We start from the raw sequence: 16,070 nt of genomic DNA on the forward strand, positions 1-16,070 counted from the left end.
GTTGGTAATATTAGTTTCTGTATTGTAATGGGAAGGTTTTTTTTATAATATATGTAACTTATAGGTGTTTTAAACATATAAACTAGTAGAGTTTAGTGGTAATGTCTGTTTTCATTTGTAAATAGTTACCTATACAAGGTGCTACTTTGAACTTTAAGCCTTCATCAGTTGCCCATTGGATATTTTACAGTGAATGTTCCGTAGAAAAATAACTGTCAAATTCAACATGTCCAAAACAGAATTCATTACTTTTCCGCCAACCCTTTTCTTTCCTCTTCTAACCTTCCCGATTTCCAGTGTCTCAAGTTAGTAATCTTGGCACTAGCCTGGAGTCCTGATGCTTCCTCACCCCACAAATTCAAGAAGTTGCCAGATCTTGCTGTTTCTACCTCCACAAAAATCTCTCCTATTTGACGACCCCTTCTCTCCACTCATCACTTCTTGCCTAGATTATTGCAACAGCCTCCTAATTGGTCTCTCTGCCTCCAGTCTCTCAGCACTCCAGTCTATCCTACCCACGGCTGCCAAAATGATTTTCCTTAAGCTCAGATCTGACCATGTGATTCCCCCAGTCAACTCTGTCCAGGGACTTCCAGTAGGCTCTGGGTTCAAATAAAAACTCCTCTGTTTAGCTTTTAAAGCCCCACACAAGCTGGTCCCAATCTATCTCTGCAGCTTTGATGGACATTCCTCTCCCACTCTCTGCAGTCCAGCAAGATTAGCCTTCTGTCTGCTCCTCATCCACATGTTCCATCTCCTCTCTCCTCTGCCTTTGTACTGGCTGTCGTCCCCGGAGCCTAGAATGCCTTCCTTTCTCACCTCCTCCTCCCTACAGAGTTCCTCTGTTCATCCAAGTCATAGCTCAAGAAACCATTCCTTATCTCCCCAACTGCTAGTGTCTAGCCCTCACTGCTCTTCTGCCTTGGAACCAATATACAACATTGATTCTAAGAAGGAAGGGAAGGGTTTTAAAAAAATCTTTAATTGATTGATTGATGCCTGTGTGACCTTGAGCAAGTCACTTCCTTGAGCTTGTAGCTTTTTTTAAACCAAGGGGAACATTATCTTAACTCCCACTCCCACCTGTGAATCAGATTGCCAGAAATGAGGCTACATCTTCCCCTCAAGATTCTAGGGGTACCCCTGAGAGACAGTGAACTGCCTTTCTAATGCTATCAACTTGAGCACACATTCTGGTATGTTCTTCCCAAAATCAATTACTATTTATTAGGGTCCTGGTATCATTTAAATCAGGAGCCAGCTAGGTGGCTCAGTGGATAGAGCACTGGACCTAGAGTCAGGAAGACCAGGGTTCAAATTTGGTCTCAGATACCAACTGTGAGATCCTGGATTAATCCATTGGAGAAGGAAATGGCAAACCACTGCAATATATTTGCCCCCAAGCCCCATGGAAAGTATGGTCCACAGGGTACAAAGAGTCGGATATGCCTGAACAACTAGACAAAAAATCATTTAAATGGTTTAGAGTTCAAATGTGACCTCAGATACTTTGATGTGTGGGTCACTGAATTGCCTTCTGCCTCAGTTTCCTCAGCTGTAAAATGGGGAAGATAATAGTGCCTACCTCCCAGGGTTATTTTGTGAGGATCAAATGAGATGATATTTGTAAAGGACTTAGCTCAGTATTTGGCATAGAAAATTTAGCTATTATTATTATTATTTAACCTATTTATGTCAATTAGCTTTTATAAGGAGATCATTGCTGAGAAGTTATAGCAGAAACAGAAGCACAAACATTGCCCCCAATACCAGATGGCCCTGGCCTTCAAGGAGCTTACATCCCGATGCAGGAATATAGTGTGTAACAGGGTGCTAAAAAGTGGAGATTGCATGAAGGGAGGAGAGAGGAGAGCAAAGATGGAAAAAGGAGTGATCATGACTGGCCTGGGCACGTCTTCAAATGGAAGTGCTCCCTCATTGGAGGAGGGGACCCCACTCCAGGGGCAGAGGGGGCTTCCAGGGTGAGAAGGCTGCTAGGTGTAGAAGCTCAGAGCAGAGCCAGGAAGAATAAAGGACACAGGAAGGAAGAAGGGAGGAGGGAGAATGATTAAAGGATGAAACCCTAGAACATTTAGAAGGGTCATGGATCGGAAGTCAGAGCATTTCAAGGAACCATGTCCATCTCTGCCATGATTCATTGGCTCTGGGACCCTGGGACCATGTGGGACCCCTTGGCCCTCAGTTTCTTCATCTATTCAAATGCATCTGAATTAGATCTTTGAAGTGCCTCCAGTTCTAAGGTGGAAGAGCCTGTGATTCTGATCAATCAGTAGCTGTTCACTGCACACAGGAAATACTGTGTGACCTGTGTGGGCTTTGGAAGAAGGGGGAAAACCCACATGGGCTAGAATGCATTGGGAAGGGAAGGTTGCCTTGGAGGAATCTCACAGGGGAGACCACAGACCGAGCCAGCACACAGCTCCCAGGCAGGGGTGTGTTTGGACTTTTGGCCCTGGTCCTGGTTGAGATGCCTTTGATCTGCCAACATCCTTCCCAGGCGAGGCAGGAAGCAGCTCCTTTTAAGCCGGATTGGCAGCTGGGATTTCAAGGGGTCCTTGGCTTAGCCCAAGGAGAGGACCAGGCAGCAGGGGCAGTAACCCTGCTAGTGTCTATTGGGGGAATAATAGGTCTTAGATCTGGGAAGAACTTTACACACCCTTTGTTCTAATGCTTTCATTTTACAGATGAGAAAATTGAGGCCTCGAATCTTGCCTGAGGTCATACAACTGGATGGAAAGTGGCAGAGGGGAGATTTGAACCTAAGTCTTCTGGGTCCAAATCTGGTGTTCTACTGTACTCTGCAGTCAGTGAGAACATGCTATACTGCCTCTATTATGACAGAGAGGGAAGGCTCAAAACCAGAGTGGGCAAGACATCTCAGGTCAAGTAAGATCCCTGTAAATTGTTGTTTTTCGTCATTTTCCAGCCATGCCCAGCTCTTCATTTAGAGTTTTCTCCACAAAGATGCTGGAGTGGTTTGTCATTTCCCTCTTCAGTTTATTTGACCAATGAGGAAACTGAGGCAAACAGGGTGAAGAGACTTGTCCAGGGTCACCCAGCTAGTGAGTGCCCAAGCCTGGATCTGAATTCAGGAAGGTAAGTCTTCCTGACTCCAGGCCTGGAACTCTATTCATTGGGCCACCTAGCTGCTCACCTCCCTGTGAGGGGGCTGTCCAAATCTGGTGTTCCCTCTCAATCTCTGTGACTGCCTCTCTGCCCCTTCCTTGGTATCTGGTTTTGTCTCTGCTGCTGAATTGGTCCGTTTTCCAGTCTCTCTCTGTTCCTGTTCCTGCCCCTTCATCTGGGCCAGAGCTTTTGTCCCCATCTCCTGTCTCTGTCTCTGGGGTGGTCTCTCTCTGGATCCTTGGGGCTGGCTCTGCAACACTATCAAGTGTCTGACTCTGAGTCTCTGTCCCCCTCCATCTCTGTCTTTGCATCCACTCGATCCTTTGGGTCCATGACCATCTCACCTGGCCTGTTGTCTTGGTCTCTGAGCCTTTCTCCTTATCTCTGTCCAGATCTCCCTTTCTCAGGAAGTCATGACTGGGCAAAAGGGAAAATGGGTGTGAGTGTGTGAGAGGGTGTGTATATGTGTGAGACTGTGTGGATATGTGACTATGTGTGAGTGTGTGTGCATGCACATGAATGTGAGAGTATACATTTGAGTATGAGTGTATATATGTGTGTGTGTATGAGTGTGAGCATGTATGTGATGTATGTGTGTAAATGTTTGAATGAGTGTATATATGTGTGTCCATGTGTGTATGTCTGTGGGTAGGTGAATATGTATAAGTGTGAGGGTGTGTGTGTGATTGTGAGGAGTATGAGTGTATGAATGTGAGTGTGTGTCTGTGTGTGTGAATGTGCATGTGTCTGCCAGTGTGCACATGAAGATGTTTGTGAGTGTGTTTATGTGTGAATGCATGTGCGTGTACGTGTGAGTGTGTGTGAGTGGCGGGGAGGGGCTGCAGGTGCGGGGCTGTTTCTGGAGACAGGAGCCCAGAAAAAGCTGGAGGGGGGAGGGGGGGAAGCGGGAGCCGGAGCCGGCGCTGGCGCGCTGCTCCGCTTCTCCTTTATCTTCTTCTCCAGCTGCCTCTTATCTCCTGACTCGGGCAGCAGCACGAGGACGGGATTAAGGCAGAGCCAAAGCCGGAGCTCAGAGACGATATTGGCCCAGGAAGCGGGGGTGGGGCAGCACCCGGGGAAGCAGGGATGGAGAATCCCAGTGGGGAGAGGTGGGCCGAGGGACGGGCAATAGAGGAATGTGGAGAGCGGGTCGGGTGGGGGCTCCAGGGATAGAGTCCTTGAGTGAGTCAATCCGGCTCCAGTCCTTTTCTCCCCTCCTAGTCCTCCCATTCTTATTCCCCTCCAGCCTTTCTCTCAGCCAGTAACGCGGAGATTTCGCCTGGGGGGGGGGGGGGAGGAGGTATCTCCAGCCCCTTCCTAGTCACTCCTGAGAGGCAGCCTGGAGCGGAGAAGTAGCCGCTGGTCGAGGAATCAGGAGTCCTGGACCCCGTGGAGATCTCGCCCCTCCTGCCCCCCTCTCCCCTCCACGTGGAGGAACTTCTGCCCCGGGGTCCCCAGGGGCCTTCCCGGTCACCATCTCACAGAAGTGTCAGATATTCTGAACACCCCACCCCTTATCGCTGACGGCCTCTCCTAGCCGGAAGCGCGCCCCAGAGATCATCCCCTTCCCGGAGCCTCGCCCACCTTCCACCTTAGAATCGCAGAAGAGTGGTGAGAGCCAATGGGGTGTAAGCGACTTGCCTGGAAGTGTCTGAGGCCACATTTGAACCCAGCACCTCCGGTCTCCAGGCCGGACTCTGAATCCACCGAGCCCCCTGGCTGACCTTCCCTTCCAGTCTTCTAAAACCAGGAACCGTCATGGAACCCGGCTCTGGCTCACCTGTTGTGGGCATCTCCCCTTTCACAGCAAACACTCCAGGATCCTTGCCCAGAAAGTCTGCCCAGCGTCCCACTAGGACGTGGGCTCCTGGACGGCAGGGAGAGGCTTTGCTTTGGGGTTTGTAGCCCCAGTGCACGAGCCTGGTCTCAGCACACACAGCAAGTCTCCTGTCACTAACTAGATTGGTAACTGGATGGACAGAATGATGTGACCCTGGGCAAGTCACTTACCACTCTTCTGCCTTAGAACCAATATTCAGTATTGATTCAAAGATGGAAGGTGAGGATTAAAAATATAATAATCCAGAGAAGGAAATGGTGAACCACTCTAGTCACCTTGTTAAGAAATCCCCAAATAGGGGGCAGCTGGGTAGCACAGTGGATTGAGAACCAGTCCTAGAGACGGGAGGTCCTAGGTTCAAGTCTGGCTTCAGCCACTTCCCAGCTGTGTGACCCTGGGCAAGTCACTTGACCCCCATTGCCTAGCCCTTACGACTCTTCTGCCTTGGAGCCAATACACAGTATTGACTCCAAGACGGAAGGTAAGGGTTTAAAAAAAAAATCCCCAAATGGAGTTATGAAGAGTCAGACATGGCAGAGAAACAACTGAACAACATGTAAATGTTAACTCTCGTTATTGTGAACCACTCTATGGCCTTGGGCAAGATCCTCTCTCTGGACCCCATTTTTCAGGTCTGTAAAATAAGGAGAATTGAATTAAATCATCTCTATTGCCTTTTCTTGGTCTTCCTGGAATCCTCAATGTGCCTTCTAAGGTGTGAAGGAGAGGGACGATTGCCTCCATTGGACTGAGAAAGGGGAGAATTGCCCCTTCCCACTCTGAGACTTGGTGGCAGAGCGAGAGCCATAAGCCCTCTAGCCCTGAGCTTTCTGTCTGGGTCACCTGCAATGTGGCATATTAAGAATGTGGAGGAGACCCTTCCCAGTTAGTTCACCTCCATGTCTCTTTCTTTGCTCTTTCCACATCCAAGTCTCTGTGTCCCTGTCTCTAAAAGAGTCTGAATCTCTGTTATCTTTGTCCTCTGGCTCTCTTCTGGTGTCTTGTTTTTGGATATTTCTCCTTTCTCAGAGGAAGAAATTAAAACTCTCTATAGAGTTTTAATGAAAAAATGGTCCAAAGCACTATTGATTAGAGAAATGCAAATTAAATAATTCTGAGATACCACCTCACATCTACCAGACTGGTTAACATGACCAGAAAGGAAAATGATCAATGTTGGAGGGGAGGTGGGGAAATTGAGACACTGATACACTGTTGGTGGAACTGTGAACTGATACAACCCTTCTGGAGGGCAATATGGAACCATGCTCAAAGGACAAAGAACTAGGCATTCCCGTTGACCCAGCAATAGCCCCTCTGGGGTGGAGGGGGGAGGACGATATTCCAAAGAGATCAGAGATAAGGGGGAAAGGACCTACTTGTACCAGAATATTTCTAGCATCCCTTTTTCAAAGCATTGGAAACCGAGGGATTCTCCATCACTTGGAGAATATGGTTGTAATGGAATACTTTTTGTGTCCTAAGGAACAATGGAGAGGATGCTTTCAGAAAAACCTAGAAAGACTTGTATGAACTGAAGCAAAGTGAGCAGAAGCAGGAGAACAATATGTACAGGAACAGAAATATTATATGATGATCGTTTAGTCCTGTGAAGGACTAAATCATTATCAAAATATTTCTCCCTCTGATAGAGTAGATAGGTGATGGATTTGGAATGAGGAAAAACTCAGTTCAAATCATCTCTCAGATGATTAAATCTGGGATACAGCCTCCGTGTTCTCAGCTGAAACATGGAGAGAACAATAGCAGCAAACTCCTAGGATTATTGTGAAGATAAAATTAGATAATACAGGTATAGGAAAAATTATCATGCAAACCTTATGGTCCTGTGTAAATGCTAGCTAGCTATATGTCTTGGTGTCTTTGTGAGGAAATTAAGGCAGGTCTTTCCTTGTCTTGTGTCTTTACCTGGCTTTATTGCTCTAAATCTTTGCCATCTTTGAATCGTTTTCTTAAAGAGAGGGGCTTAGAGGCAGAAAGCACAGAGTAAATTCTTTCTCAGGTCCCCACAGAAGGAAATATCACTCCTTGGGGGCCTGAGACCACCATCAAGCAAGTGTCTACACTGGCCAAAATACCTGGGAATTATTTGCAACTGAAGGTCAAACTGGCCTGTGATCAACCTCTCCTGTGTGCACACACACAAGATTGCCTTGACTTCTTCCCGCCCCACTCCTGAATGATGGGTTTTCCAAATGGCAACAGGCTCTGACCTGTGGGGTACATTGGAGCTGCTTCCTGCCTCCAGGAATTCTGAGTCCTTTTACTCAGATCAGGTCAGCCCTGCCCCCCCCCCCCCTCCAGGTCCTGGACTCTGGTCTCTGCCTTTCCCACAAGTGAGCATCTGGACCCCAGTCTCTAGCTTGACCCTTTCCCTCTCCTTCTCTTCCCTCATGGGCCCAGCTTGGTCTGCTTTTCTAATTCACTCCCCAGGAAACTTTATAGCCTCTTCATTTTTTCTGCCTCCTTCCTCCCACTCTTCTCCTCCTCTCCAAATCTCTCTGGCCTTCAACACCCACCTCTAGACCCACCTGAGAGGTCACAGGATCACAGGGTTTAAAGTTGGGAGGGGCCTTGGTCCATCATCTAGTCTGGGTGTCTTGGACCTCTCCGGCATTCTGCTAAAACCTCTAGACCCCTTCCCAGAATAGTGTTTGTTGCCTACATTCAGTGGAAAGAAAAGCTAAATTTCAGTTAGAGATGAGTGAAAATAAAGATATCATTTCTCTCCCCTCCAAGTTCATGGAGCCCCTGCAATCAATTTACAGACCACTAGATTAATTCATCCAACGCCCTCATGTTATTGTATTGTATTGTACTTTTAAACTCTTATTTTTGGTCCTAGAAACAACTCTAAAACAAAAAAAAGGCAAAAGCTAGGCAAATGGAGTTAAATGATTTGCCCGGACTCACATGGGAAGGAAGTGTCTAAGGCCAAATTTGAACCCAGGAACGCTTGTCTCTAGGTGAGGCTCTCAGTCCTCTGTGTCACCTAGCTGCACCTGCCCTAGGGCCTTAACCTAGCACAGGAGCCTGCAGGGACTGGCTAAAATGAGACTAAAATCCAGGTGACCTCAACAGAGTACGGGGCATAAACTAACACCTCAGTTTCCTCTTCTGAAAAGTGAGTGATAGGTTAGACGAGGTTGTTTCTGAGGTCCTTTTCAGCTCTAAAATCAATGTCGCACCCTCCTATGATTTTGGCCCTTCAAATGATCTAGTCTGACTTCTTTATTTTACAGACCCAGAGAGGGAAATGACTTGTTTTAAAGTCACACAGGGAGAGGTGTTGGAGGCAAAGCCAGAACTTAACTGAGCCAAGGTGTTCTGACCTGGTTCCAGGCTCTTTTTGTTCCATCTTTGAGATAGGGCAGTGCTTGGCACCAGCGTTGAGGGGTTCCTCCAGGTGGTTATGGATTTCTGGGTTTAAACAAGAGGTTTGAGCTTCCAGGGAGAGGACGGGGATGGAGACATTGAGGATGGCCCACTCCTGGCCCAGTGGCTCTCAGGGAGCTGTGAAAGAATAAATCCTGGAGCCACAGTGGACTTCCCAGCCCCTGCCTAAGAAGGACACTCATAGCTCGGCTTACTCATTCTCTTGGGGGTCAGTGACAACGTCTTACTCTATCCCTCTCATTTCCCCCCTCCTTTTACTCCCCATAGTCCCAGGTCCCCCATTGCAGTGGGTCCCTAGGGAGGTAATGGGAGCTGGACTCTAAGGTCTGGCCTGGCCCTGATCCTCCACTAAGATGGAAATTTCTTCCTCCGCCAGAGCAGTCTTGGCCAGCAGCCGGTTCAACCTCAAAGGACCTCCTAGCATACCCCTCAACCCTTACCCTCCTTGTTGGGGTGGGTGGGTGGCAACCCTATAACTAGTGGGTCTAGCTCAGGCACAGAAGGGAGGGCAGGACCCTTGGACATCCAAGGTACCTCCCTGTCCTCCTCCCCATTGTCCCCATCCCATCCCAACCAGCAGTTATGAGAAGTGCCAACATACAACCAATTGTTTCCTTTATTACAGATGGGCAAACTGAGGCTCTGAGAGATTGTCCAAGCTGACACAGCAATGTTTCTTTTGGCTCTTTCACACAACTTCTGAATCCTGAGCACCAGGATTTTGTGATTCTAAGAGGCTCCCTTAGGAGGGGTGATAGGGTACTGAGGAAAAATAGAGGACCAGCCTCAGAGCTGGGAATACCTGGGTTTAAATCCTGCCTCTAATCGACCATGGGGAAAGTCACACCATTTTGGTGCCTCAATTAACTCTCCAAAACTACATGAGAGACAAACTGCTAATGAGCAGAATTTGAAGGAATTTCCACAGAGGAAGTTCTTTACACAGATAAAATCCAAGGCTTCCCACCCCTCTACCTCCAACCTTGCCCCACCCCCAAAAGTTTAAATGCTAAAAATCCAGAGTTTAGAGTTTCCAGTGTTCTAGGTTTAAGAGATTTCAAGGTTCTAGGATTTTAGGATTCTAAGTTCCCCTCCCCTCCAGCTCTGTACCCCCACTCTCAGAACAAGAACCATTCCTAGGGCCCCTGAAGGCCCCTCTTGAAATGTTACCAGGTTCATAAGCCAAGGTATTCCAAAGGAATCTTTGTCTAATAAATACAACTCAGAGCACTAGGAATTGGGGGAGAGGAAGGAGGATAAATGTTCTTTCTGTAGGCAATCTCTTGTTTGCTGTGTAATGTTGGGGATGCCCCTCTCTGGGCCTGGGAGAAGTCAGACCAGGAGGACTCAGCACAGAGGAACCCACAGCCTTGAGAAACAATCTGAGATAAGGAATACATTTAAAATAAGGACGTGCTTATTTTTTAAAAGAAGGCCTAGCTCCCAATTTTACTCTGGCTCCTGAGGGGAGCTGGAGGCTTCCTGGGGAGTTGGGGAAGTCATGGAGGACCTGGAAGGAAGGTTGATCTGTCCTTAGGGGATCACAATGTGGAGAGGGGAGAAGGGAGATGTTCAAATTTCAAAATAAAGAGAATAAAGTCTAGCCCCACCTACACCCATGTCTGTGCCAAGGCTTAGGAACAGGAAGATTAAGCTCCATATTCCACATGTGGGAGAGAAGGTGATCCTGGGGCAGGGGGACTCAGGGAAAATCACTGAGGACTTTTGGCTACAGCTCAGTCCAAGGGATCTGCTGTGTGACATGGGCAAAGTCATTGTCTCACGTGGAATCCTCAGTCTACCCTGTGGTAGTTGGTCCAGGGCATCTGAGGGCTTTAGGCATTAGAGTTGTGAGGAACTTGAGGAATCTTCCAGTCTAACCCTGCTCTCCCCACCCCAATCCCCTAAATATAAAAGAAAAAAACTTTCCTGAGGTCTCCTAGAAAAGATTTTTTGTTTGTTTATTTTAAACCCTTACCTTCTGTCTTAGAATCAGTCCTGTGTCTTGGTTCCAAGGCAGAAGAGAGTATTAAGGGCTAAGCAAAGGGGGTTAAGCAGTTTGCCCAGGGTTATACAGCTAAGAAGTGTCTGAGACCAGATTTGAACCCAGGATCCCCTTTCAGACCTGGTTATCAATCCACTGAGCCACCTAACTGCCCCTCTCAGGGATAAAATGTTGAGGAATCACCCTCTACCATGAGTTAGCTCTCACTCCATTCTAGGCTCATGGAGTGTTTCTGGAGAAGACTTAAGTAGGGTGAGGAATCTAAACAGCTTGCTTTCTTGGAAAGAGCAATAGACATCAAAGGCTGAAGTTAAAATTCCAGGTCTGCTATTTCCTATTTTCTGTGACTTTGTACAAATCACTTAACATTTCTGGGTCTCGGTTTCCCCATTTGTAAAATGACAGAGTTGAACCAGAAGACCTCTTGGGTTCCTTCCAGCTTTAAATCTATGAGTCTATGAAAGTCCTCTTCTGTAAGCAGAGAACAGACAAGCTAATCAAGGACAGGCAGCATGGAGGAAAGAGCCCCAGATGGGGAGCCTCAGGAGTCTGAGTTCCAGTCGCAGGCTTGCAATTTATCTTTTTTTTTCCCTGAGTATCCTTATTGCAAAAATCCTTCTTTTTCTTGAGACTCAGTTTCCTCATCGGTAAAATAGAGATAAATGTCCTTATGCTACCTAATTCTCAGGGTTGGGTAGAAAAGCCTTTTGTGATCCTTAAAGTGCTCTAGAAAAAGGAGTTATTATTATCTTGATGTTTTCCATTATTCATCTCTGTTATTGTTAATGGGAGTCTCTCTCCCCCTACAGGCCCCAGTCATTGCACCTCTCCTGGAACCACTGAGTAGGAGCCGCTCTGACTGTCTCTCCCTTCTCTCTCTGCCTGCCCCTCACCGTCCGCCAGCTCCTGGGGCTGGAGTGGGTTTAAAAATAAAACATGTAAATACATTTCTTTAATACAATCAGCACGGACTAATGGATCCCCCTCCTGAGTCTCCCCCTTCTCCTCCAGGGGCCCTGGGCTGGGCTGGGAGATGCTTTCTGGAGGGAAGGGGCTTGGGGGTGGGCAATAGGGAGGAAGAAGGTCACTGGCCCCTGTCTCCAAGCCCCCTCTGCCAAGCTTCTAGTCCAGCATTTGCCCTTCATCCTCTGGGCCATTTCCCTCCTTCTCGTGCTATCCTTACAAGTCATCTTGGAGAAAGGAGGTGATGGGAGTTAGACCTAGGATGCCTCAATCCTAATTCCTCTTTCTATCCCTGGTCCTTAGTTTCCCCCTCTGTAAAACGAAGGGATTGGATTAGAGGAGCTCTGAGGCGCCATTGAACTCTGAAAATCTGTTTAAAATAAAATAGATGCTTTACTGCTGCTATTTTTTTACAGTGATGTTAATTTTCAGGGCCACTCCCCACCCCTAGAACCCTCCCTGGTAACAAAGAATTATAGTTAAGCAAAACAAACCTATACATTGGCCTTTCCAAAAATGTATGCCTCGTTGCACAGATTGTCCAGTGTCTCTCGGTCAAGAGGAGGGAGGTATGTTTCACCCCCTGAAATTCTTTGTTCTAAGGTTTCTTTTCTATGTCTGACATTTTATGTTTTCTCTGGCTTCTTCTAGGAGCAGCTGAAGGGAATAGAAAACTGGGTTTAGAATCAGAAAGACCTGAGTTCAGATTTGATTTCAGACATTTACTGTGTGCCTCTGAGCAAGCTCTGTTTTGCTTCTGTTTTCTCAGTGGTAAAATGGGGATCATAAGAGCATCTTCTTGGGAGCAGCTGGGTGGCTCAGTGGATTGAGAGCCAGCCCCAGAGATGGGAGGTCCTGGGTTCAAATGTGGCCTCAGATACTTCCTAGCTGTGTGACCCTGGGCAAGTCACTTGACCCCCATTGCCTAGTCCTTACCACTCTTCTGCCTTGGAACCAATACACAGATGGAGAGTATATTGATTCTAAGATTCTATAATGGAAAGTAAGGGTTTAAAAAAAACACAAGGCTATAGTGAGGATCCCATGGGATAATATTTGTGAAGGCATGCAGTAGGGGATTAATAAATGCTTTTTCCCTTAGTCCCTTCTCTCAGGTAAAATTTCCTTAATTGTGTGGTGGGAATGTGTGAGAATCAAAGCAAAATCCAGGACTTCCATGGGCAAGCAGGGAAAGGCTAATGGTTCAGACCCCCATCCCAGGGCTTAGATCACTGGGCTGGCACACAGTAGACATTTTATAAGTGTTTATTAATTGAATGATTGATTGATACATGATCTCTGACCCTCTCTAAATTCAAGATCCTTGAAGCCCTAAGCCCCCTAAGCTGGCCCAGGAAAGGGGGTCTCAGCTCAGCATGGAGGGAGACACCTGCAAGGTGCCTATGGAAAGGGGGGGAGGTGAGAAAATGGGGAGAGGGGGGGTTTCTTTTGGGGGGAACCAGGAGGAGAGAGATGCTGACACCTTGGTTCCACAAGTCCTTTCCATTCCCGTTTCTCATGGGACTGTGGGAGAGGGTGAAGGCAGAGAAGGAGAAGGAGGAGGAGGAGGAGGATACAACTCATGTGTGACTCTGTGTGTGTGTGTGTGTGTGTGTGTGTGTGTGTGTGTGTGTGTGTGTGAGGGTGTTTGATCTCCTGCCTGCCCCCCCTCCCTGCTCGGCCCCAGCTCCCAGGCCATCCCAGAGGAAGAAATAGAGACTTTCAAGTCCCTGTTGCCAGGGGCAACTGTTTTATTAGAATCCACATGTTGGCCACATGTATCCCACTCCACATCTGTCTGGGAGGCAGCTTCAGGGCTCAGAGCCCCAGCCATCCCCCCTCCCCACAGCTCTGTCACTGCCAGACCCTGGGGACCCCAAGGGGAAGGGGAGGGCCAGGGAGGGAAGGAGGAAGGGGCAGTCTCGGGCAGCAGCGGGGAAAGCCCTGCATCTGGAGCCGTGGAGTTATGTCATGGTCTTAAAGTCGAACTTGTCTGCTGACTACCAAGTGATCTCAGGCAAATCATTTCCTCTCTCTCAGGGTCTCAATTTCCTTAGCTGTAAAATGAGAGGTTTGGGACCAGATAACCTTAAGGTCCCGTCTCCCTCTCGGTTCAATGATGGAGGGATCTTATGATGGATGGGATGGGAGGGAAGGGAAAGAGGAGGAAGATGGTGGTGTTCATGGTGACAGACTAGTGATGATTGATGATGGCCTGAGAAGGAGTTGGCAATGCAGCTTCTCATTCTGGGGTGAGGGAGATATTACTTCTGAGTGTGTGTGTGAGTGTGAGTGTGAGTGTGAGTGCATGTATCTGAGAATCGGGGCAGGGCACAGGACCCAGGCCTACCGACTCTCTCCCCTCCCTCAGTTGGTGGCCCAGCCAAGGAGGGCCCTTTGAAGTCTTCCCTAGAACCTGACCTTTCCTCCAGTCAACCCAGGCAGTATGTGTAGGCCTATGTCTGTCTTAAAAAGTGGGGAGTGTCATTGTGCAAAGAGATGGATGATTTTGCATGTATATATGAGTATGTGAGTGTATTTGTGTGTGTGTATGTGTGCATAAGTGAGGGGGGAGGGAGGGAGAGAGAGAGGTGAGAGAGAGAGAAAAGAGAAAGAAAGAGACAGAGAGGGAAAGAAAGAAAAAGACAGAGAAAGGGGGAGGGGAGAGAGAGAGGTGAGAGAGATGAAAGAGAGAAAAGAGACAGAAAGAAAGAGACAGAGAGGGAGGGGGAGAGAGAGACAAAGAGAGACAGAGACAGAGTCAAACACAGAGAAAGAGAAAGGGAGAGAGAGACAGAGAAAGGGAAAGAGAGAGAGAGAGACAGACAGAGAGAGAGAGAGAGAGGGAGGGAGGGAGAGAGAGAGAGAGAGAGAGAGGGAGGGAGAGAGAGAGGGGGGGGAGGGAGAGAGAGAGAGAGAGAGAGAGAGAGAGAGAGAGAGAGAGGGAGGGAGAGAGAGAGAGAGAGAGGGAGGGAGGGAGGGAGAGAGAGAGAGAAAGGGAGGGAGGGAGGTAGAGAGAGAGAGAGAGAGAGAGAGAGAGAGAGAGGGGAGGGAGAGAGAGGGGGGGGAGGGAGAGAGAGAGGGAGAGAGAGAGAGAGAGAGAGAGAGAGAGAGAGAGAGAGACAGAGAGAGACAGAGAGAGACAGAGAGAGAGAGACAGAGAGAGAGAGACAGAGAGAGAGAGAGAGAGAGAGAGAGAGAGAGAGAGAGAGAGACAGGGAGAGGGAGAGAGAGACAGGGAGAGAGGGAGAGAAGGAGAGAGAGAGAGAGAGACAGGGAGAGGGACAGGGAGAGAGAGAGAGAGAGAGAGAGAGAGAGAGAGAGAGAGAGAGAGAGAGGGACAAGGAAGGAGGGAGAGGAGAGAGAGAACATGTTTTTATGCATGTATCAGAGCTTGAGGCTTTTCCTTTGTGGGAGTGTCTGAGAAAGGGTGCATATAATAGTCGTGGTTGCTCCCATTTCTATTATGCAGAGGTCTTGCCTCAGCACAACTGGATGAGGCAGGGAGTGCCAGTATTCACTATTATCCCTATTTAACAGATAAGAAAACTGACGCTTATGTAGGACCAGTGTCTTGTGGAGGGTCACCCAGGGGATGAGCATCCCTTCGGATATCTGAACCCTTAAAGCCCTACAGTCTTTTGACTATGACCATAACTATTCTGTATTCATTAGATCAGTTGTATGTGTATTTGAGGAGGGCAGCCTTGAATGTTCACGTAAATATTATCCTGAAGAGGAGGGGAAGAATTCGAAGGTGTTGAAAAGGTTATGAAGCCAGAACCAGGGGTTGAATCCCCTTCAGCCTGACCAGAGGCTTGACCCTCCCCTTGGCCTTAGCCAGTTCCCTGCCTACTAGCTCTTTAGGGAAAAAAAAAGTGGAAAACCTAGAGTGTGGCCACATCTGCAATTCGATCCCAGCCTGGGAATTCCAGATCTGTTACTTCAGGGTGTGATTGTGAGATGTGTGTGTCAGTATTTGTGTATGTGCCAGAGGCGCCCAGGATGTGTCTACAATAAGAAAAATGTTCACACGTGTGTCTGGCTTCGGGGACGTCCCTGGGACCGTGTGGGACAGGTGATGGGTATCGGTGCCTGCAGATGTGCGTGTTGTGCTGTGACGTGTGTGTGTGCTGACATGGTTATCTACAAGGGCATGACTTTATGTTTCTATGTCCGTAGGAGCGTGTCTGTGTGTGTATGTGTGTGTGTGTTCTCAATTGTGTCTCTGTTAGAGTGTGGGATTGTGTGTGTGTGTGTGTGTGTGTGTGTGTGTGCCCCATAGTGAGCCTTTCTCATCCTTCCCTGACATCTCCCCTCCTCTCAGATGACAATGAGAGTGGGTGGGAGGCTCTGGGAAAGAGGAGGGGGAGCAGGGGCAGCAATTACTCTGTCAGTGATGGGAGGAGGGCGGGCGGGAGCCATGTCAGGTTTCATCTAACTCTGTTCCCCCAAGTCCCCCTCAAACAGAATGCACCCTGAATACACCATGGATTGCATAGCCAGACAGACACAGACACACTCCCATACCCAGAGATACCCACAATCACTCACACACACACACACACACACACACACACACACACACACACTTAGCCCCCCTCACACCTACTGTCACATGCCCACATCCACACTTTTCTCTCAGAACTAGAGGGGATCCCAGAAGAGATCTTGTTCAACCCCAACACCAAAGCTGAC

This window comes from Monodelphis domestica, chromosome 3, assembly GCF_027887165.1.
Source record: "Monodelphis domestica isolate mMonDom1 chromosome 3, mMonDom1.pri, whole genome shotgun sequence".
NCBI lineage: Eukaryota > Metazoa > Chordata > Mammalia > Didelphimorphia > Didelphidae > Monodelphis > Monodelphis domestica.